General features: G+C 38.4%; 1 long non-coding RNA gene and 1 pseudogene across 2 annotated transcripts in view; one reads left to right on the forward strand and one right to left on the reverse strand.

Annotated features, from left to right (window-relative positions):
* The window catches only part of LOC110256435, a 92,301-nt gene that overhangs the window by 28,740 nt on the left and 41,312 nt on the right, over positions 1-22,249 (reverse strand). For both annotated transcript variants that reach the window (XR_002337932.1, XR_002337931.1), the window contains exon 2: positions 13,624-13,655. This is a non-coding gene — a long non-coding RNA (uncharacterized LOC110256435). The remainder of the gene's footprint in view (positions 1-13,623; positions 13,656-22,249) is intronic.
* LOC110256434 lies at positions 2,331-5,301 on the forward strand (annotated as a pseudogene).

Here is a 22,249-nt window from a genome sequence, read left to right on the forward strand (position 1 = left end):
TGTTATTAGGGAGATTAACTTTAAGAACATACTGGTTTAGTTCTGAGCAAGATGAGTGACCTTTCATTTCCACCAGGGCAGTGGGTTTGCTATAAATCCCTAAGTGTTAAATTCTGGGAGCCTAGAGATAAGCAGCTGCTGAGGGCTTTGCGTTCTTTCCTGTTATCTTAAGACACCCACAGCACATACTGCAAAACCTACCCACTTGAAGAAACCTTTAAAGCCCATGTGCTAAATGTGAACTTATTCAAGGCATTACTGGCAAGCTATTTTCATAAATGGATAGACCTGGAAGGGCCCTCAAGAGCTCACTCTATTCGACTTCTGGACCTCATTGCTTTGTCCTTGTTATCTTAAGAAATATGCACACCATGTGCCATCCAGACCCAAGCTTGCCTGGATTTCCAAGAGCTATTTGCTGTTCTTGGTCATTTCACAACACTCCTTCCAATTCTAAGAGGGAATTCATAGCCTTCATAATATTTTCTAGTTAATGTAAATTGAAAGCAAAGACATATTGCAAGACATATTGCAAGACTACCCAAACTTCTGGTCATATGCAAATTTTAAAGTATATTTAGACACAATTAAGTTTCCCTTAGGTTACACTTTATATTCTGGCTACCTATAAATCAAATATTACCACTACTTCACTCAAAAATATCCACTTTAGGGACCCACCGCCTAATGGAATGAAATGTGTGCATTAGCCTTCAAAATTCCACACTAAATATCTTTACTGACAAACTTTAATATAATTGTAAGCTCTCTATATTAAATTTTACATCAATTAACTATGCACATGTGTTTGTATGTTGACAAGATGTATAGCATGAAATTGGTTTAATGGAAAAACACCTTGAAATTCTAGCTGTGCCATCACTAATAATTCTTTACATTATGATGAGAAAAGTAATTGAAATATTTGTGACCTAGTTTCTTTATCTGTAAGGAAAAATGGTTCTACAGCCTCCATGTATTGAAAATAACTTGGGAAAAATTAAATAAGTGTTACCTTGAAGAGTTCGAAAAAGATTATTTAAAACGAATTAATAATATCATGAAAGCTACATTACTCTGACCACTGTGAATGAGTGTGCACATGTATGGTAGTGATTCAATCTTTAAAGTGAGTGAAGGAGGCATTTTTTGAGAGATAGGCACATCCTTACTTGAGGCACCCCTCTCCCCCGATATTAGTTGGCACACAACAAATTTCGTTAGTCAGTATTAAAATCATGACAGCCTGCTGTGCCTGCCATCTTGACACAGAAAGTACAGTGCAAGAACAAAACATTTTATCAATCTCTGGCTGCTGAACAAAGGGAGTAAATCAGGAGAAATGGAAGAAAAAGACAAGGAAACAACTGCATAGAGAGGAAGGGAGCAAGGGAATACGAGACTAGGAGATAAAACAAAGCTCCAGAGAAGGAAAGAGATATTAAAAGGATAAAGAAAATAGGGCACCAAATATTCACTACTGAATCACATTTTATTTTCAACAGGCACATTGGGTAGACGGAGCATATTTGATGAGCGTTAATAAATTAAACTTATCAGAACTGGGGAAGTAGGATGTGAGCCTGCAATTCATTTTCCATCATTAGAGATTCCAGAGGAGAATAGGGCTAGTTTCAAGGAAAAAGCATACATTAGAGCAAGGTTATTTAGGAAGATCTATCAGTACCTTCCATTTAATTCGACACACATTTCATTGAGTGTCTACCCAGTGTCCCATATCATAGAAGATAATGGAAATGAGACAGTCCTTACTTCAAAGAGTTGGGAGTGCTAGGGATATGGTGGGAAACATTCATAACATGGTAGAATGGAATGAATCAAGGATTTACTTGCAAGTATGAACAGCCTATTGCTGGCACTTAACACAGAGGATGGGTGCTTTCAGGGTATGTAACCTCACCCACAGTCTCAATGTTAGGGGTTCTTTTGACTCTACTCTTTTTTGGCAATCCCTCATGCTCTGGAATTTTCTCTTTCTTAGTACCCAGGTCCAAGAACATTCCTGGATATGTCTGCAGAAGCACTGCTTGTCTACTAGCTACTTTAAAAGAAACTTCATATTATAATCTAGGAGTACAATCTAGAAATTAAACATATAATCTAGGAATTAAAGATTTTGGAGTCAGGTAGCACAGTCAAATCACTGGGCTGCATCCTACTACCTTCACGATTTTTGATAAATTATTCATTTTTTCTAAGTATTATCTATAAAGTAAATATGTAAGTGATCATATAGTAAACACAAAATATTAGCTAATTTTTTTTTTTATTTTGGAGGTTGTATAGTTTTCCAGGCTGCTATAACAAAATACCACAGACTGCAGTGGTTTGAACAACAAAAATTCTGTTTCTCACAATTCTGGAGGGTGGAACTCCAACACCAAGGTACAATCTAGGTTGGTTTCTCCTAAGGCCTCTCTCCTGGGTTTGCAAATGACCACCTCTTGCTGCTTCTTCACAGGGTCTTCCCTCTGTGTACACATGACCCTGGTATCTCTTTATGTGTCCAAACTTCCTCTTCTAATAAAAATATTGGTTAGAATGGATTAAGGCGCATTCACATGACCTCATACAACTATAATCACCTCCTTAAAGACCCTATCCCCAATTTCAGTCACATTATGATGTACTGGGGGTTAAGATCGCAATATATGAATATCTGAAGGGACACAATTCAGACTATAACAGAAGGTATAATATGTTTATACAAATGTTTACACTCAAATTTACACACATACTCACATCTGTGTGACCACCTCCCAGAAGACAATGTAAAAATTTTTCCTTGGGAGTTCCCGTTGTGGCTAAGGAGGTGAAGAACTCGACTAGTGGCCAAGGCAGTGGCCATTCTGGATGCTAAGCCTGGATTCCGAAGTTGCGTCTAGGCCATTTTCACATCTGGATTTGGGGAGGAATAGTGCAGCATGCCAGACTCTGGATTTAAAGCTGAGCATTTTCTATTCAATTTGAGATTAGTCATAAACCATCTTAAACTACTGGAGAAAAAAAAAATGGAACTGGCACAGAGATCAAGGAAAGATATTGCTGACTATCTGGCTCTTGGGAAAGATGAACAAGCTTGAATTCGAATGGAGCACCTTATTCGAGAAGACTATGTTGTGGAAGCCATGGAGATCCTGGAGCTGTACTGTGAGCTGCTGCTGCTGGCTCAGTTTGTCCTCATCCAGTCTATGAAGGAGTTAGATTCTAGTTTGGCTGAATCTGTGTCTATGATGATTTGGGCTGCTCCTCACCTCCAGTCAGAGGTGGCTGAGTTGAAAATAGTTGCTGATCAACTTTGTGCTAAGTACAGCAAGGAATATGGCAAGTTATATAGGACCAACCAGATTGGAACTGTGAATGACAAGCTAATGCACAAACTGAATGTGGAAGCCCCACCCAAAATGCAGGTGGAGAGATACCTGATTGAAATTGCCAAGAACTACAATGTGCCCTATGAGCCTGACTCTATGGTCATGGCAGAAGCTCCCCCTAGGGTACAGACATCTTATTGATGTTAGATTCACTGATGATGTGAAAAAGGGGGCTCTGCAGTAGGAGGCAGAGTTGGGTTGACAGCACCAGTTAGTGGACCTGATGGAACAGTGCCAATGCCTATGCCATCTCCAAGTACTCCTTTGTCATACCCACTTCCAAAGCAACTAGTTGATGACATTAATGCTGATAAGAATGTATCTTCACAAATTATTTGTCCTGTACCCAAGCCAGAAGCTTCTGAAAAGCTCCCTTCCAGACCCATGGATACCTATGACAACTTTGTACTGCCAAAACTATCATCTGTGCCAGACATACTACCAACTACATCTGCTGGTGCCAACACCTCAGCATCTGAGGACACTGACTATGATGATCTTTTCTGGAGATCTGAAGAGTTGAAAAAGAAAACATAGGACTCCTAAACCGGATGATGTCCAAGTTCTGGGAGTTGAGACTGAGCAGTTTCTCCTTATAATATACATTCTCCATGAAATTCTGTTTCATCTGTTAACCATCACTGAGCACTCTCTTCCTCCAGGCTCTCTTTCTACTCTACCAAGCAAACTCTGCTGCTTTCCAGTTTTCTATCACTCCTGAGAGACTGACATTTGAAAACACTGAGGTTAGAGCAGCTGGCTCCTGGCAGCTGTGCTTGTCCATTTCCCGTAAAATTCTCTTTGCCCATGCCACTGTCCCTGCACAGCAGAGTGAGAAAGTGAAAGCATAATGGGGAGAGCTGTCAAAGATTGTTGGAGAGTGGATGAGAGTACTTCAGAAAGTATCTCAGTCCTATGCTGAGGTTCAAGACTTAGAAACAAATGCTTCTGTACAGAGGGATTTGTGGTGAGTGAGATTCAAGGCCAACGTGTGTACTTTCTCACTTTAATATAAATGGGAGAGAGAAAAAATGGCTCAGGAAGCCACTGTGACAGTTCTTGGAAGCTGGCTCTTTTCATTGACATACATACATACTACTCCTTGCTGCAGGGCACTGTTTGTTCCACCTGGATCCAGTTGAAAAGTTTATTTGGAAAGTTAAAGGCCTCTCAGTCTACTAGAGTCTCAGGAAGCCCTCTGTGGCCTTTTGCTTTATTGCTTTGAGTGCTGTGTTTCCCAGTTTCATAGATGGCAACGCTGTATAAATTCCTGTTTTCCCCCATCGCATGTTCTGTTGCACTGCATTACTGGCCAGGGAAGGACAGGTCATATAATGGGCAAAAGTCACCATTCAAGGCTAAGATGGGCTTCCAGTAGCCTTAAAGAAATATTCAAGTTTCTTGATTAGTGAGGTGGAAAGCCTAGAGGGGAAGTAGAGTTACTATTTTCATTTGAAAATGTAATGATTAAGAGAAACTTTCAAAATTCATCTCAGATAAATGTTGGTGCCCGTGTAGCTATAGGTGTCTGCTGCTTATTTCAATGGATGACCACCAGGTAAAGCCATCTTTCCCCACTGGGATGGCTTTGGGATTGGAAAATATGACTTTGGTTTCTGTGTGGTATATCTGTACATACTTGTTTCAGGCAACTTTTCTTTAATGTTTTTGATTGATTTGTATCTCACATCACAATAGTGCTAATAAAGTTAAAAATTCTGGAAAAAAGAAAAAAAATGCAACTAGTGTCCATGAGGATGTGGGTTCAATTCCTAGTCTTATTCAGTGGTTGCTCATCCTGCCTTGCTCCAAGCTGTGGTGAAGTTAGCAGCTGCAGCTCAGATCTGTCATTTCTGTGGCTGCGGTGCAGGCTGGCAGCTGCAGCTCCAATTCAACCCCTAGCCTAGCACAACTTCTATATGCCACAGGTACAGCCCTAAAAAGAAAGAAAAAAATTTTTCCTTCACTGCAAATGCTCTGTCATGTGCCATCCCAATTGCTACTATATTTTCTTCCAGAAATGACCAGTACTTTTAACTTCTATCCTGATTGATAACTTTTACCTGTCCTTGAACTTTATATAAAAAAATCATACAATATGATTCATTTGTGTCTGGCCTTAGTCAATAACATATCTATGAAATCCATCCATGTGGTTCCATGTTGCAGTAGTTTGTTCTAATTGCTATTTATGGATATATCATATTTTTTTCATTTGCCCAGTGAAGGGCATTTGAGTTATTTTCTGTTTGGGGGTATTATGAAGAAAGCTTCTATGCACACTCTTTTACATTATTTTGGTGAACATATGGATTCATTTGTCTTGAGTGGAATTGGTTCTTTAGAGGTGTATTGCTTAATTTTTGAAAAATGGTATTTTCTAGTTGTCTTCTCGTTTACTTCTAGTTTAATTCTAGAGTAGTTAGACAACATACTGTGAATTTCAATCATTTGAAACTTGTTGCTATTTGCTTTGATGACAGTGTATGGCCAATTTTTATAAATATTCCATGCACAGTTGAAAATTATTCTGTAATTGCATAGTACAATATTCTATGAATATAATTGGTGCCAATTAAATCAAGTTGGTTACTCTTTTTTCAATATTTTCTATTTATGCATTTTTATTGTTAAAATCTCTGGATAATTACGGGGAGGGTTGTTTTACTAATCTTATTTCCATATTTTGAAACTATAGTACTAGATGCATATAAATTTGGGCTGTTTCACATTCCTATTGAAATGACTTAACATCATGAAATTATCTCCATCTCTGGTAATATTTTCTCTTAAAATCTATTTTTCTTATACAGTAAAGCCACACCTATATTATTTTCATTAATGTGTTTATGATACATTTTTTCAATACTTGTACTTTCAATATTTCTTTCTCCACATATTTAAAGTTTATTTCCTATAAGTTATTATAGGAAATTAAATTATTAGCTAGAAAGATCACCTTTGTTTTTAATTATATTATTTAGTCTAGAACTTCAATTATTCACATATGTGAGTTTAAGTCTATGGTCTTGATACTTGTTTTCATATGTTTTTGTTTATATGTTTCTTGTTTTCTTGCCTTCCTTTGCATAAATCAAGCTTTTAAAAATTATTTCAATTTTTTTTCCATAATCAGTTTTTTAATAGTATAGTCATTATTGTCTTGGTAATTATAAAAATTAGGTTTTTCTGTTTTAAAACCGAATTTCTCTGACTTTTTATAAATCGTATTTTTTAAATTACAAATACGTCTTTATTTTCTTGAACATTTTAATTGCATTCATTTTAAAATTCATTTCTGAAACTATAAGGATCTGAATCATCTTTGTTACTCCTTCTATAAAGGTAGGATTTTGGTTTTTTGTTTTGTTTCGTTTTTGTTTTTTGCTTATCTTATAATTCTGATTGGAAGCCACATTCTGTGGATAGGGAATCGTAGAGGCTCTTGATGTTTTTTTCTCCAAAAAGCTTTAAAAGTGTTTTTTAAAAGTATTTAAAGTTCAGGTGGATCACTTACCCTTTGAAGGTTAGTTTCAGTCTTTGATAGGTTTGGCCTATTTGGGTTTTGCTCTTAATCCTAGGATATGATCTTTCAGTGCCTCAAGAGAATGCCTAAGTGTTTACTGTCCCTTCTAATTTGACAGGATTTGAACATCTATCTGTGTGTCCCCCTCATAGCATGGAAATCTGTATTCAAATCTTCAAGCCACTGTATTTTCTTGATTTTTTTTTTTTTTTTCGTCTTTTTGCTATTTCTTTGGGCCGCTCCCACGGCATATGGAGGTTCCCAGGCTAGGGGTCGAATCGGAGCTGTAGCCCCTGGCCTACTCCAAAGCCACAGCAATGCGGGATCTGAGGTGCGTCTGCAACCTACACCACAGCTCACGGCAACGCCGGATCGTTAACCCACCGAGCAAGGGCAGGGACCGAACCCGCAACCTCATGGTTCGTAGTCGGATTCGTTAACCACTGCACCACGACAGGAACTCCTGTATTTTCTTGATTTTGTAAAGTCTTTCTTTATATATGCAGTTTAACAGTCAATAGTTTAAAGTAAAATAATACATGAATTTTTATCCTCTCTTCCTTACAGCTCCATTTTCTCTGGGAATGTACCCTTTTGGCAGCCCTCATGTCAGTATCCTCAGCTCATTTCAATCAATGTTTTGGTTTCTGCTCTATTCTCCTGCTTTGGTTTGTGCTGATATTCTACAGTATCATTAAATACACACACACACACACACACACACACACATTCTCTCTCTCTCTCTCTTACTTGTTTATTGACCAATGTGTTAATCCAATACCAACTACTCATTCATGCATGTAACACACACTTACTTCTGGGCTACTATTTTTAATGTATTAGTGTGGTTTTCCCCAGATTTGACATTTGTCTAGAGTTCTGAGAAAGTGTACAGTGAGAAACAGTAAATAAATGAGAGGAAAGTAAGGAATTGGAAATTATATCAAATAAAGACAGCAAAATCAAACGTGTATGAAGTACTCATGTATTGGTGCTCCACAAGACACAGTGGCAAAACTGAAGGATATTTATTTGGAGTGTGAGACTCCAAGAAGTTAATATTTGGGGGGGAAAGATAGAATGTAAAGTTGTGAGTAAAATTCAAGCACTATAAAGCAGTTTAGAAACCAATAATAAGATTTATGAAAGAATTACAAAGTATAACTCAGCATGTGTATATTGAACTTAAATCTATCTCCACTTAAAATAAGCTGAAGTGAATAAAACAAACAAGCAGGACATTTAGTTCTAGTTATCAGGAGGATAATCATTTTAAATTTCTGTACCTTCCAGAAATGAAATGATGCCAACTTGTACTTTACCACATAGGGTGGCAGGATGGAACACATTAGTTTGCATGTCCTAAGTTAAAATGTTACAGTTCAAATGAGAATTTTATGTTTTTCTTTTTTTGCTATCAACAAATTCTAGGGCTAGCTGGATGCTGGTTAGTACATTTTAGACACAGTGGGGCACAAGATTTTTGAGGCTATGGGAGTTTCAGGACATATTGTTTGAAGTAGGATTAAGACTTAATTCCATTTATACATGGCTGCACCCCAGATTTACTGAATCACTATCTCAAATTATTGTTACTAAGCTCTAAAAATTTTTCAGACATGGAGCCAGGTTTACAAACCACTGCTTCAAACTAGGAATTACATTTTATTACTCTTCAATTTGCACAGTGGCATTCAAAAACACAGAACACTCTCACATGTTCAATTTCAATCAAATATTTTATTAGTTAAAAAAGGCAGTGAATATATTCCTCCCAAAATAAAATTAATAGATAATTCCAAAGATAAAGAGTTAGAAAACCTTCCTTGAACATTACAACTCTCATTTTTTAATATGTGATTCATAAAGAAGCAATTTTCATTGCTGATGATTTATAAAATGATACAGAATTTCTGATCACACAATATGATTGTGGAACTGAAACATTTCCTCCTAAAAGTAAGAAGAAATGCAGAGCACAATAAAGTAAAAATAATCTAGAATTCATAACAGGGTTTGCAAGGATGATAAGAAAATCTCAAGGTACAGCAAACAAATAGTGAACCGAAAGCTAAGGTAAACATGCATATGATCTTATGTCATTGCTGCCCAAGGGGCTATCATTGTTCTGAATCATGGAGGGACGAATTTTATAAAGCTCATGTAAAGACAGTGGGTAGGACTGTAGGCCCTTGCAAAGTAGGAGCTAAAACAGACTCCTACATAAAACTGGATCTCAATAGGCTAAAAACTCAGCAAAGTGTAGATTATTAGGAAGTTTGAACATAAACACAGGGAATTGAAAAGAAAGCTTACCTGTCTCAGTCTAGACTCTAGATAGAAAGTAAGTATCTTTTGGAAATTCGAAGAGCTAAGTTTTGAAAAATCCTGCATATTTAGATCTTGAAACTATAATATCCTTAAGCTGATAAGATATAATGTGGAAAACAGCACAAAGTAAATATGGGTAATATTTATAGTGATAAAGAAAAAACTAAATAAAAGTGAAAAAGGAACAATAGAAATTTGAAAAAGGACTAATCAGAACATCTAGCAATAAAGACTGAATAACTAGAAGATGGATCTAATGCATTATAGTGAAATTTCTTTAGAAGAAAATTTAGATAAGAAATCCCTATAGAAGAAAATTTTTGATGTCTTACCACTGATGAAGACATAAGAAGTCTTAACCTCTGAAAACAAATAACCAGAAAACTGTTTGAAAAACAACTGTTTTTGGACATTGGGCAACAGGCAGTTTCTAGACCAGGGACATAATGAGGTAGAATCTCAACCGTATGTGACATCTTAAAGAGTTGAGAAGGTCAGTGTAAGGGAGACCACTGTAGAATAAATTTGTGGGCAGAGTTCCAGTAAAGGAGAGAGTTATGCGGAAAAAGTCTACATTGGCTTATCCTTGAGCATTTGCTAAGGGCTATGCCTCATACGTATAGTGCAAAACTCCATAAAATAGAATGAAGAATGACCAGGGAGTTGTAAGGAGAGTGATTCCCAGAACTCACAGTGTGTAGGAAGTTACCTGAGTTCCAACCAGAGTGGAGAGTCCTCAGTGATCATCGGGTCATTCAGTGTAGACCCAGATGAATAACACTTTAGCAGTAAGGCTGTATTACCCCTACAGTGTAAACAACTCCAAATCTACCTTAACAAAGTTTAAAAGAAGGACCTCAAAAAGGGTCAAACTGATTGGTAAATAATTACTTGCTGAAAGCGGTCTTTCTAGTTAGGCAACAAAATCCAGACCTTCAACAGTAATTTTCACAATGTCCAGCATCCTTTCAAAATTACTAGATATACCAAGAAGCAAAAACATGCAACTCAGAACCAGGAGACAATCCAATCAATGGAATCAGATACAGAAACACCAGAAATGACAGAACAAACTTAAAAGCATATTACAATAGCCATCACAACTTTATATATGATAATATTTGTATAAAGAAAAATATGCTTCCTAACACCATAAACAAAAATAAACTAAAAATGGATTAAAGACCTAGATATAAGACCAGATACTATAAATATGAGAGGAAAACATAGGCCAAACACTCTCTGACATGAATGACAGCAATATCTTCTACTCACCTCTTAGAGTTATGACAATTAAAAAAATAAACAAATGGGACTTCATTAAACTTAAAAGTTTCTGCACAGCAAAGGAAACCCTAAACAAAATGAAAAGACAACCCATAGAAGAGGAGAAAATATCTGCAAATGAATCAATGGACAAGGGATTAATCTCCAAAATTAAGCTCAATATCAAAAACAAACAAACAACCACATCAAAAAATGGGCAGATCCAAAACAGACAATTCTCCAAAGAAGACATACAGATGGCCAAAAAAACACATGAAAAGATCTTCACCACTCATTATTAGAGAAGTGCAAATCAAAACCACTATGAGGTACCACCTTACACCAGCCAGAAGGGCCATCATCAAAAACAATACAAACAATAAGGGCTAGAGAAGGTGTGGAGAAAAAGGAACTCTCTTACACTGTTGGTGGGAATGTAAATTGGCGCAACCACTGTGGAAAGCAGTATGGAGATGCCTCGGAAAACTAAAAATAGAACTACCATTTGATCCAGCCATCCCACTCCTGGGCATCTATCCAAAGAAAACCATGACTCAAAAAGATACATGTACTCCAGTGTTCATTGCAGCACTATTTGTGATAGCCGAGACATGGAAACAACCTAAATGTCCAGCGACAGAGGAGTGGATCCAGAAGATGTGGTACACATACACAATGGAATATTACTCAGCCATTAAAAGGAAAGAAATAACGGCATTTGCGGCAACATGGATGGACATAGAAATTATCACACTAAGTGAAGTCAGTCAGTGAGATGCCAACATCAAATGCTATCGCTTACATGTGGAATCTAAAAAAAAGACACAATGAACTTCTTTACAGAACAGATACTGACTCACAGACTTTGAAAAAGTTATGGTTCCCAAATGAGACAGGTTGGGGGGTGGAGGGATGCAAATGCTGTAAAATTTGGTTGTGATGGTTGTTGTACGCCTATTAATGTAATAAAATTCATTAAGTAATTTTTAAAAAATTAAGAAAAATATGGATAAAACTAAAGAAATGTTAGATATTAAAAATAAAATAAAAAGAATTTCTTAAGATGAGAACTACAATGTGTGAAGTGAAAATTTCACTGAACAGGCCTACAAGCAAATTAGATATAGTTTTGAAGATATATCAGCAACATATATTGAATGAAGCATAAAGAAACAGACTGGGAGTTCCCGTCGTGGCGCAGTGGTTAACGAATCCGACTAGGAACCATGAGGTTGCGGGTTCAGTCCCTGCCCTTGCTCAGTGGGTTAACGATCCAGTGTTGCCGTGAGCTGTGGTGTAGGTTGCAGATGCGGCTTGGATCCTGTGTTGCTGTGGCTCTGGTGTAGGCTGGTGGCTACAGCTCCGATTCGACCCCTAGCCTGGGAACCTCCATATGCCGTGGGAGCGGCCCAAGAAATAGCAACAACAACAACAACAACAAAAAGACAAAAGACAAAAAAAAAAAAAAAACAGACTGAAAAAGAAGCAGTAGCAGCTGATCTGTGATCTGATTGCAAATAATTTAATACGTACATAATTAAAGAACCAAGAGGTGAGGAGGGGCATAGAAAAATATGTGAAGAAATATTATTTGAAAATTTTGAAATATGGTTAGAAACTATAGACTGATACAAGGGGCTCAACATATCCTAAGATTAAGCACTAGGAATACCATACCAAATCACATAATTTTCAATTCTGAAAAACAAATATATAGAGAACAATCTTAGCAGTAGTTCCTTTTCTGACCAAAAAGAAAGATTACATACAGAAAAATAACATTTTTTTATCCAGAGAAAACCATAATTAGAAAAGATAATGCAGCCCAATGTTCACTGCATCATTACTTACAATAGCCAAGACATGGAAGCAACCATGTAACTAGGGACATTATTTCCAAATTCCCACAACATATTTGCTCTAATTGGCTTCAGAATATAATTTTTGTGCCTGAGCCAAGAAAGTGGATGAACTTTCCTAGAGGTCTAAGGTTTAAGCCTTTGATGCAGAGAGTAGCCTAGAATTTCTTGTCAATTCCTCTTCCATCTCATTGTTCCACAAATGTTTTCCTCAGATTATTAGTGATGCCTTGATTTCTCCATTGAGATAAAGAGGGCAGCAGACACACAGGTCTTTTTTGTGACCGACTCTACCACTCTTTCCATTCAATATGGATAAGTATCTTTAAGACAAACACGTTCTAAAATACCATCATCTCTGGGTGGAAGGATAAAGAATGATTTTTAATTTTTCCCCAGATCTCCTTATTTTCACCAAAAGAGGTCAAGAAGTACCTTTAGATCTTACAAGCTCCACATCTTATGGAATTATATTAAATTGATGGCATCCCCTTATTGTTGCAAGTTCTCTACCAAATCCTGGGTCATTGCCCTTCATTTCTTACTGTAAGTCCTGGATGAATAAAATCCTTTCTCATGCTATTATTGACATAAATATTAGTGATTTTAATACGTAAGTCGATCCTTCCAACACAATAGCATCCTAGCACAGTAACCTCCAATTATCCTGTCTTCTATTTCATCTCAGCCACTCACTCCAAGGGGCTAAATCTCATCACTCCTAAAATTGCTCCCTCCATAATCTCAGTTTGATGTCACAAGTTGTCCAACCATTTCCTCCCTATAGAATCCTGACTCCTTATCCCTCCACCCTACCAGTGCTTCCGATCCATTGATCCTGCCACCTTGTCATTCTTCATACTCATGGTGTCCTCTTCTCCCTCCTGTCAGAGCTTAAATTCAAGGCCAATTATTCATAATACCTTCACTGCACACACCCTCCATTTCCTTACCCCTCTCTTGTATTTTCTTGGCCATACAAAACCCTGATTAAATTAAATTTGCTCCAGTTAAATCAAGTTCTCTGCCTATGCCACACTCACAGCCATGCAGCTGAATATGGTGAAAGAAAAGTAACAGCATGTTGACTGGTCTCAATTTGAAATCATGACCACAACCTTCAAAAGGGCTGTAATGCTGGTTAGAAACTGCTATTTCTACCCTGGTCATTTCTTCTCACTGTTGTCTAGGTGATGAATTTACATTCCTCTATTGCACCTCAAACATCTAAAAACTTCTTCCTTACCTTCACTCTCAGATGACTTTGCTTCCACTTCACTGAAAAAAAAAAAAAAAAAACACCAGAAGCAATCAGTAAAACTCTCTAAGACTCCCGCTCCCACATCTACCCACCTCTGAGTGTCTACACACAGCCTCCTCACCTGACAAGGTAGGAGAGTACCCCTCACTCCTAGATTGAGTCACCCCCTCTACATGTGTGCTGGATTTCCTTCTCTTTCCAGGCCTTTCTCTTACAATGGTCAGGTGCAGGGCAATAGTACAAGTGAGAGCCCCCTCGATATATATATGTACACATCATATTTATGTATGTATATGAAATCATACATAGTAAACATAAGAGTATCTTGATATACATATATTGTACATCATATTGTATAGGTGTGTATCTAAAATGGTGATGAGGAAGACACCAGCATGAATAAGCAAATTCAGATACATGTTACTTTTTAAAAAGATAATTTTTCTAATCAGCAAGCAGCAGAATAAAACAAAGATACCTTGAATATCCCAAGCACTGAGTTGAGGGTGTTATAGCAGCTCAGTTACTATAAAAAGCAATGTCTGAAAGGAAATTGAGACCTTGAGAAGCTAGATAACTAGTTCAAAATCACAAACAGGGTTTTGCCCCCAGTGATGGTCCGACCCCAAAGCCCATGCTTTATTCACTATGCTGTGGAGAGAAAAACACCATAATTTACCACATGGCTGGTGCTAATGTAACTTCCTAGACATTCTCATTTCAAGACCAGGCTTTGTAGTACCAGCTCCATGGCACTGAATCAGGAGCCAGGGTTGTGGCGGGGGTGGGGGGTGGGGTAAATAGGTTGGGACCTCCTTGCCCTGTCCCAGTGAATCACAGCTGTCTTTTGCTAAAGAGCTGCTGCTAGACTGACCCCACAGGCAGTGGTATTTCAGCTGTAGGGATACTGATTCCTAGATGTGTGCTTTCTAATCAAGTTATAAAGTGCTCCAGGATTCCACCGGATGAAGCGTATCCTATAAATGCAATTTGTAGTTTCATTTGCCCTCTAGTTGGCCTGGTGATTTAATTCTCAGAGCACTTTACTTTTTAAAGTGTATTTAAAAAGCATCTTTTAACTAGCGGTGGACTTTCTAAACTGCTCTCAGAAGTTTTCAAAACAGTGGGGAAATTCCCCAGCAATTTTCACAAACAACTGCTTCTTACCTGTGGACTCATCTGTGCTTGATACTTTAGACTCTCTTGCTGGCCCTATGCTCCAAGTTGCTGTGCAGTAAAACCCGCTTTCAGCATAATACAAGATACTTTAAGGTTCAGTATTAGATGAGTGTGTGTGTGCCTTATTCAAAATTCCTAACTCTACAATTTAAACACACAAAATGTTTTCTGCAATAACAGGAGTGGCAAACATATTTTAAGTGTATTTATTTTCTGAAAGCATAGAAAGTTAAATACCCATGGTCTCTTTTCCTTAAGGGGCTATAACTTATACACTGTAGAGCAGTAGAAAAATTGTACTTCTTATGTTAGAGGCAGGAAATCTGCTTGGTATCTGCATAAGATCCTACAGCTGTGACCAAGGCACACTGGCACTCTGAAAAACCATCAATGCGATGATGGAAAGCAGGGGTAAGCACAGTTTCCTCACCTGTTAAATAGAGAATTGAACATTCGATGACTTTTTGAAAGTTATCAAATGTCAGCAAGCTATGTAGACAGTCAGGTAACTTACTATTTTTGTTTTGTTTTGTTTTTTTGTCTTTTTTAGGACTGCACCTAAGGCATATGGAGGTTCTCAGGCTAGGGGTCTAATCGGAGCTGTTGCTGCTGGCATACACCAGAGCCACAGCAACGCCAGATCCAAGTCACGTCTACGAACTATACCATACATAGCTCACAGCAACACTGGATCCTTAACCTACTGAGCAAGGCCAGGGATTGAACTGCAACCTCATGGTTCCTGGTCTGATTCGTTTCTGCTGCACCACGACGGGAACTCCGTAGTTAGGTAACTTTATGGTATACTTGGGTGGATACTATGATATGGTCCAATATTGAAATAGCCATCATTTCTTTTTTTGTGTGTGGAGGCTAATTTTTTTTCCACAGATGTTTTGAATTTTTCTTAAATTTTAAATTGTAATGAATTGATGAGATTGACAATATAGAAGGCATTGTCATTCACTATTCCAGAGTTTACTATTTTCAGCTCTTTGCGCCAAATGTTTTTGAAATTAATTTTCACTTATCTTTTGATTGGATTTCTTTGCTATCTCCCTTGAGGAAATTCATAGCCCTCCATGCCTCACAGCAATTTAAAGGTGGGCAAAGAGGACTTCAGAGACTCTAGTTATATAATATGTTATTTTTTGGCTACTCCCACAGTATATGGAAGTTTCTGAGCCAAGGATTGAACCCATGCCACAGCAGTTACCCAAGCCACTACAGTTATAATGCTGAATCCTTAACCCACTGCACCACAAGAGAACTCCTGTATAAGACATTTTTGAATGAATGATCTCAGTTGTAGATATGAAATTAGAAGGTTGACTTAGTAATGAGGGCAGAAAGTCACTGAAGTAGATTTCATTTTCTCAAGTTCAGTGTATCACTAGGAGGCATCTCTGAATCGTTACACAATTGAAGAATGACTCAAAATACTTCTCATTTATCTTCATAATAGTAAACTCTGTATGATTCACCTGTTCCATTCTTTTGAGATTCTACTGTATTCTTAGACTTGAATAATATGAAGGTCTTTATCATAACTAAAGGAAAGAAATATTACTTTCTTGAGACCCAGCACAGGTTTCTTTGCATTCATGATGTGGTTGCACCATATCTGAAGAAGAGGGATATAAAGGCACCCGACTTATAAGCCAGATTTAGAAGGCATACATTTATCCATTTAGCAAAGCACATGGAAAGTATATCTGTATTTGAACATTGCTCACAAGGAATCAGAGAGGATAATTCAGTTGTTTAATTATAATTCAGGACCATCTGGGGACGGTCCATGGGCACACAGTTCAATCAGGGAATTGGTAGATCATCTTTAGAAACAAGTGAACTTCTCTGGGCATGCTATACTTTCAAAGAGACCAAATATTTTATTTATATTCAAAATATGTAGTTTTAATTTTCATTCATTAAATCAATAAATATTTATTTAGAAATTCCCACTCTGTGCCTGTCTAGGTACTATTACTAGATACTGGGAATACAATAATGAGCAAAAGCATTCAGGGGTTCAAATTGCCATGGCGCGTCTGTGGAAAGGCATACAGGTGGAAATGCTAATGAGTAGAACAAATAGATACAAGTTCTGAGAAGGAAAGAAACAGTTGCCAGGATTTAAGGTGTGTCCTCAGCAGCGTTCCCAAAATGACCCAATTAGTCTGTTTGGGAATCCCAGTCTGACACACCCTTTATCCCTCTTCAGACCAAAGTCATGAGGACTGGATCAAACACCTTGAGTCAAACACCACTGTTAGCCTTCTAACCCTCTCCCTTCACTTCAGAACTACACAGTAGTGGTAAGAGCTTCAGAAGCACATTGAGCAGGTGTACTAGCATGCCTCAGTCAAACATAGACAACAACAAAAAAAGCTTCTGCACAACAATGGAAACCATCAACAGAATGAAAAGGCAACCTACCAAATGGGAGAAAACATTTGCAAACCACATATCCAATAGGACTTAATATCCAAGAAAATAAGATCATGCAATAGGAAAAAAAAAAAAAAGATTACCTGATTTAAAAATGGACGAAAGACCTTAATAGAAATTTCAACAAAGAAGATACACAAAGATATGCAACAACAGTAAACATCAGGGAAATGCGTATCAAAACCAAGATGAAATAGCGCTTCACATTTGTTAGGATAGCTATTATCAAAAAGAGAAGAGATTATAAATGTTGATCCTTTCTTTTGCTTGATCTAGTCTGCTACTGAATTTATCAGTTCAGTTATTGCATTCTTCAGTTCTATGGTTTCAATTTGGTACTTTTTAATATTTTTCCCTGTTTAAATTCTCACTTTGCTCATGCACTGGTCTCCTTACCTCAGTGAGCATCTTTATGACAATTATGTGAACTGTTATCTAAATCCTTATTTATCGGGGAAGTCACTTATCTTGTTTCATTAAGGTTGGTTTGGGGAGATTTATCTTATTTTTTTAATTATAGTTGATTCACCATGTTGTGCTAATTTCTGCTGTACAGCAAAGTGACCCTGTCATATAAATATACACATTCCCTTTCCTGTATTATCTTTCATCATGGTCTATCCCAAGAGACTGGATATAGTTCCCTGTGTTATTCAGTAGGACCTTGTTTACCCATTCTAAATGTAGTTAGTTTTGCATCTACTAACCCCAAACTCCGAGTCCCTCCCACTCGCTGCCCCCTTCCCCTTGGCCGTCACAAGTCTGTTCTCTATGTCTGTGACTCTATTTCTTTTGTTTGGAACATATACCCCATCTCTTCACTATCCTTAGCTCTCTGTGTTGGTTTCTGCCCATTAGATATAATCGGCACCTCTCTGTATCTTGACAAACTGGCCTTGTATAGATAAACCTATCAATCAGCCAGACCCAAGCTCCTGGTTTCCTCTCAAACCTTTGTGATTGTCCAAGCCACTGTCATTATAATTACTGGCTCCCAGAATTCGAGGATCTGCCAAGACCTGTCAGTTTCCCAAAGGCATGAGAAATGTCCTTATGCTGTTCAGGCTCCACGATGACTACTAATTGCCCACCCCTTCCACTCCCCAATGCAGGCTAATTGGAAACTCAACTTTCAGGCAGCAGCTGAGAAAGTCAGGATGTTAGATATATAGTCTAGCCCCTACCAAGGAGATAGGCTGTGTGTTTTGGCCTATTCACTCCATGTTGAATTGGAGGAAATAGTCTCTGGAATTGTTTATGCACCCAAAGAGAACTGCCTTTTTGTTTTGTGTAGTTCCTGGGGACTTATGAATGCCAATCCAGGTCAGCTCCTGTTGCTGGGTAATTTCGCAGTCAGTAACATGCAGGCGACAGCCATAAGAGCTGAAGTGCTAGATATAATGATAAGCTCCTTCCAAGAAGAAACTAGACACTTGGTTTTGTTGTTGGACCAACCTGGAACAAAATGGCAAGAGATGTGCCCACCAGCTCTCTCAGACTTCTGGGAGGATCCCAGTCAGCACTCATAGTAATCAGAAGCCAGAACCTCAAGCAGCCGCTGGGGAGGTATGCAGTCAAATCCCTTGCGAAGACAAAGCAGGAGATGAACATTTGTGTCCACTCCATCTTTGCTTAGCCCTGGGGAGAGAGTTGCAGGACGTGCTTGTGCATTTGAAAATTACTTTTGTTTACTATGCCCATTAGCATCTGTGGAGGCCAAGCCCTGTGGGTCATCAAAGCTGGTGATCTGAAGACCTTGCTCCAGTGGCTGCCTCACAAGTTGGAGGACTAGATGCATGGACAAGCTCCTTCTAGGAAGAAGGCAGAGTCTTAGTTTTATTGTTGGAGTGAGCCAGAAGGGGGAGAGACGGGAAGTGCATGCTGGCCCCTCTGGGCTCCTGGGAGGATCACAGTAGGCAGCCAGATTAAGTCTGATTAGAAGCTGGTACCCTCATCTAATCTTGTAAAGTATGTAGTCAAAATTCCTTCTACAAAAAGACTGGGAAGTGGATATTTTTGCTGCTCCCTCTGCACTGAGTGCTGGAAGGATAGCCACAGCCAGTTTTAAGTGCCCGGTAACAACTGCTTCTCTGTTTGCTATGGTCCTGGGGGCTCATGTTGGCTTTCAGGACTAAGTGATTTTGGGACTCATCTTTCCGGTGGCAGCCTTAAAAGTTGAGGTTCTAGGAGTTCCCGTCATAGCTCAGTGGTTAACGAATCCAACTAGGAACCATAAGGTTGCAGGTTCGATCCCTGGCCTTACTCAGTGGGTTAAGGATCCAGCGTTGCTGTGAGCTGTGGTGTAGGTTGCAGACGTGGCTTGGATCCCGAGTTGCTGTGGCTCTGGTGTAGGCTGGCGGCTACAGCTCCAATTCGACCTGTAGCCTGGGAACCTCCATATGCCGCGGGAGTGGCCCAAGAAATGGCACCAAAAAAAAATAAATAAATAAATAAAAAAAATTGAGGCTCTAGATGTGTTGAAATTCTCACTTTGCTCCTCAAGGAAATTCAAAACTTAGCTAAGTTTCATCAGGCAGCTGAGAACAACCCACATCAAAATAGGAAAATCTGAGACACTCTTGACAAGAACCCCGTCACTGCCACAGTGCCAGAAAATCAGGAGAACCCCCAACTCCCAGCTTTTCCTTGAGGGGTGAAGGATTTGGATGGGCAAGGGATGTGCCCACCAGCTTGCTCCTCAAGGAAAAACTGGGAGTTGGGGGTTTTGCTCCTAATTTTATGGCACTGTGGCAGGGATGAGATTTTTGTCAAGAGTGTCCCAGACTTCCCTGTTCTGATATGGGTTTTTCTCAGTTGCTGAGAAAACTTGGCTAGTTTGTGGATTTCTTTCAGAGGAAAGGTCTCTGTGTAGCTTTTCAATGTGTCTATGGGAGGACAAAATTCAGGAGCCTCCCATGTCACTATGTCACTATGTTTGTGGCATTCAGATTCCTCTTCTGATAAAAAATGAGTAAGGGCTCACTCATCCTCTGATCACATATCCTATTAGTTAGGTTGAAAAGATGAAAACTATTTTCCAGACTCCCTTACAATTTAGATTCCTTACCTGATTTAGATGCTGATTTAATATTTGGAAGGCTTAAGAGAGGTCACATTAAGAAGCAATGTTTAAATGTCTATGCTCTTTCTTCCTTAATATTAGAGGGTTTCCACAACAGTTTATTTGCAGTTTTACAAGCCTGAATCAGAACCCCAGGAGTATTCTTGAACTTTTAGCTCTAGTATTGTCTCCCATGAAACAATGCTCTTGTGAGTCAGTCCTTTGTATATCTGGAAATCATCCTAAAGACTAAACCTATCACAGTCTCCTTAAGCCCTTCAAGTGATATTCTAGCCACCTAATATTCTGTATTAAAGTTTTTCTTTGAATGTATATGGCTTCTGTTTTCAACAGCAATAAAATATTTGGTGCAAGACATTAACACTTAAGGAAGATCATCTGGGATTATCCTACCTAGTTTGGATTAAGGCAGAAATGGTGTAATACCACTGGAAGATGGAATACACAGAATAGAGCACATGAAATGACCCCCAAAGTTACTTAAGTTATCATCCAGTCACCTGGAATAAAGGCAAGACTTTGTAAAACCAAGAGATTTCTAAAATGGGCCTTGACAGAGTCAAAGCTGAATACAGAGACTATTAAACTGGACTGGCATCTTATAACTACATCAGGTATACATTAAGGAGGAGGACAAAAGGAAGGAAGGACAGGAGGAAGGGAGGGAAAGAGGAGGATGAAGAGGAGATGGGGGAGAGACAGGACAAGGGATAGGGGAAAAAGGGGTGCTTTAAAGAAAAATGACAAAAATTGAGATTATATATTCTTTGCCTGAGGTATTATCTAGGAACAGAAGCCTGTGACTGCTTTAAAATTATCTCTTATTAGATGATAACGCCTAAAAAATTCAAAGGCACAGTCTGATCATGTAGGCTACCAAATGAAAATATAGATTGAAGTACAGTGTCATCAAGTCTCATATAATTTTATGCAATTATTCAGAAAAAAATTTCCCAATTGGTACAAATAAACTTAGATGGATTCAAAGGGATCTGAATCTCTGGCCCTCCAAACATACTTATCCTTCTAGGGCAGCAGAAGCAGTCCCTTGTCCCTGTCTTATTAGGCTGATTCTACTTTGAAGATCCTGTCAGTCTTCACATGAGGTAACTTTGTAAGCAAAAACTGGCTCTCCTCATGACAGGGCAATCAAAGCATTGCCTGCAGACTTAGAACAGGCAGACCTCACATACCCAGGGGCCAAAAACAAAATCCAAACATTTTCAGGATTTTGCTCCTTGGCATCAATCTAAAGAATTTGTGCAACAACAGCCTCCTGGGGTCCCCAACAGGAAAAGAGTTTCAAATTTTTCAATTAGATCAAATTCATCCATGTGTGCACATTTTCCAGAGATTTGTAATTCAATGTTCTAGCTCAAGTATCCGGGGGTGCTTTGGACTCAAGACTGGCTTACATGGAATGACAGATACATTCCAGGAAATTCTCAGCATGTTATAGAAAGAGGAATATAAACATTTGGGAAGATAAGAATAACAGAGTAGATTTATTATCTACAGCTTACTTACCCAAACTTAAATCATATCTGTAAGAGAACCCAGAGAGCACACCTGCATTTACCAAAGCAATGAGAAATGTCCAAGTGAGAGAAGCACCAGATTACTATAAAGCTCTACAGAGGTTCCCCTTATAGGCCAGCAGTAATTGTGGGAAATGCTGCCATTTAAATGGTTTGACTAATTTCACTGAGTTGATGGATCCCTAAAAGAGAATTGTGGTGGTGAATTTTATGTCTCAGTTTCAACAGGATATTCAGTTATATAATTAAACACTAATCCTGAATTCTTTGTGAAGGTATTTTGTAGATAAAGTTAACATCTATAATCAGTTGCCTTTCTGTGAAGGAGATTAACCTAGATAATCTGGGTGAACCTCACCCA

This window comes from Sus scrofa, chromosome 13 (genome assembly GCF_000003025.6).
Source record: "Sus scrofa isolate TJ Tabasco breed Duroc chromosome 13, Sscrofa11.1, whole genome shotgun sequence".
In the NCBI taxonomy this organism is placed as follows: Eukaryota; Metazoa; Chordata; class Mammalia; order Artiodactyla; family Suidae; genus Sus; species Sus scrofa.